The sequence below is a fragment of the Acanthisitta chloris genome, unplaced genomic scaffold (genome assembly GCF_000695815.1).
Source record: "Acanthisitta chloris isolate BGI_N310 unplaced genomic scaffold, ASM69581v1 scaffold39573, whole genome shotgun sequence".
Taxonomy (NCBI): domain Eukaryota; kingdom Metazoa; phylum Chordata; class Aves; order Passeriformes; family Acanthisittidae; genus Acanthisitta; species Acanthisitta chloris.
In genome coordinates, this window is record NW_008663932.1 from 1 (window position 1) to 2,379 (window position 2,379).

Consider the following 2,379-nt stretch of genomic DNA (forward strand, 5'->3'; position numbering starts at 1 on the left):
GTGGGTTCGAGTCCCATCTGGGGTGAGCCCCGTTTTGCCGCTGCTGACCCCGTTTCTGTGCTCTTTCTCCCAGATTTAGTGCCGGTCCGGCTGCCTCCCTTCTCTTCCTGCTCCTGCCCCGGGGGTACTGGCTTTGGCTGCTTAGTGGGGAGACTTTCCACATCTCTCCTCTCTGGCAACCAGTGCCAGGATCCAAGGGAATGGCCTGAAGTTGTGTCAAGGGGGGTTTAGGTTAGATATTAGGAAAAAGTTCTTCCCCCAGAGGGCGTTTGGGCAGTTTGGGCACTGGAACAACACCCAGGGCAGTGGTCACAGGCCCAAGCCTGACAGAGCTCCAGGAGCATTTGGGCAATGATCTCAGGCACATGGTGTGATTCTTGGGGATGTCCTGTGCAGGGCAAAGAGTTGAACTCAGTGATCCTCGTAGGTCTCTTCCAACTCTAAACATTCTGTGATTCTGTGATCCCTGGGAGATGCCAGTTAAGGAGGTCGATGCATTGGGACAACCCAGAAGTGCAGATAAACCAATGGCAGTGAACTTGTGTGTCCAAGTATGGCACTGGAGTCAGAGTCTGCTGAAGGGAAGACCAAAGAGTGAGGTTAGGGTGGTACATGATGTGTTTTGGGGCAGTGAGAACCCCATGGCAGCCCCAGGCTTGCTTGCTGTGCCAACAGGCACTGTACACAATCCTGACAGAAAAATGTGGTTGTCTTCTCCTGGCCAGTCGTCCCTGTTTAGATCTTGTGGAAATGGGAAGCAATGAGGAGCAGCTACAAACTGTCCCACGCTTTGGTGCAAAGGTGAAACTTCATCCAGAAAGTCAGCTGGTCTTATGTGCCCAGTGCTCAGGTGAGGCTGTGATTGAGGACACAAACAAGCAGCTTTGCCTTGGGGCCTATGGATGAAAGGATGGTTTTTGAAGAGGTGTTAGTGAAAGGATGGGTTGTGGAGGGGTGCAATGAAAGGCTGATACTTGGAGGGATGTTAGAGAGAGAAAAGGTCTGGCTGGAGCATGGACATCCTTCAAACTGTCCCAGGAGGTGCAGAGCAGTTACAGCTGTTTAATTGGCCTGGTATGGTCAGTGCTGGTTCTGTGCTGGGTCAGGGCTGAGCAGGGAATTTCAGCTGCATTTTTACTCTCTCTGGGTGCTCCCTGTATCATCAGTTGCTTCCAAGCCCCAACAAGAAGATGACAGATGCTGGGGGATGTGTACCTTGAAGGTGTCATGCAAAGTTCTTCCCGGAGCAGGACGAGCTTGGATGGGAAGGAAGCTTTACTCCACAGAAACCACATCTCTGTGAGGGGCTGATCCTCAGGGTCACACAGTTTGGGTGTGCTGCCCTTGGCACCAGAGTACTCCCCGTAAGTGCCTTTGGGATAATTCCCTCTCAGATTTGTTGCATTAAAGAGCTGCCTAGAGGGTCTTCCTACAGAGTTAATGGATTTTAAAAGGCAGCTGTGGTCAGGGTGATATCCCACCAGGGAAGCATCAAGTGAAGTTTCTTGCTGAGTAGTTTTTCTGTTTTAGGTGTGGGAGGAAATGGCTCTGCTGCCTAGAAAGCAGCAAACCTGCTGAAGCCTCCAGGTGCTGGACCCCTGGTTAAAATACCTTCCTGCCCTGTGGTGGGATTTGGGAAACTTCTTTAGGATTAGATGAGAAACAAAGGTTTTGGGGAGAAGCCAAGCTGCAGTGGGAGCAGAATGCAGGAGGTGATAAGGAACAGGAGGTTAACAAGGTGTCACACCCTAGTGCTGCAGCAGTGCTACATCACAGCTGGTGCCCATCACTGGCAGCTCAGTGACACTGTGACTGTCACATCTGTAGTGACCTAGTGGCACATGGGGGTCCCATGGGAGGGGGGACCTCAGCCTGCCGGGAGGGATGGAACCTGGGGGATGCACAGGAGGTGTCAGAGATGCTCAAGGGATGTGAGGAATCCTCAGGGGGTGTCAGGGGTGAGTGTTGGGGATGCTCAGGTGGCGTCAGGGATGCTCAGGGGATGTCAGAGATTCACAGGAGGTGTCAGGGATTCACAGGAGGTGTCAGAGATGTTCAGGAGATGTCAGGGATGCTCAGGGACCCCCAGGGACCCCCCCGGTGTGGGACAGTGCCCCTAAGCACTCATGGGGGACCACGTGGCCTAATGGATAAGGCGTCTGACTTCGGATCAGAAGATTGAGGGTTCGAGTCCCTTCGTGGTTGTTTTAAAGCCACGGGAGATCCTCGAGGTGTTTAATTTCCCCGCGCCACTGCCCGGGGTGCGGCGGTGGATCCCCGGGGGGTATGAGCGGTGCAAAGCAGGGGGGGGCACATGCTGAGAGCAGACTTAGGGCAAGATCTACCCTGCAAGCCCCCGGAGGTCCCTGCCCGCTGCGA

At 53.8% G+C, this 2,379-nt stretch overlaps 1 non-coding gene across 1 annotated transcript; it reads left to right on the forward strand.

Annotated features, from left to right (window-relative positions):
• The first annotated feature begins 2,132 nt into the window (after nucleotides 1-2,132).
• On the forward strand, nucleotides 2,133-2,205 carry TRNAR-UCG. Its single transcript has one exon. It is a non-coding gene; the product is annotated as a tRNA-Arg (tRNA).
• Nucleotides 2,206-2,379: the final 174 nt, after the last annotated feature.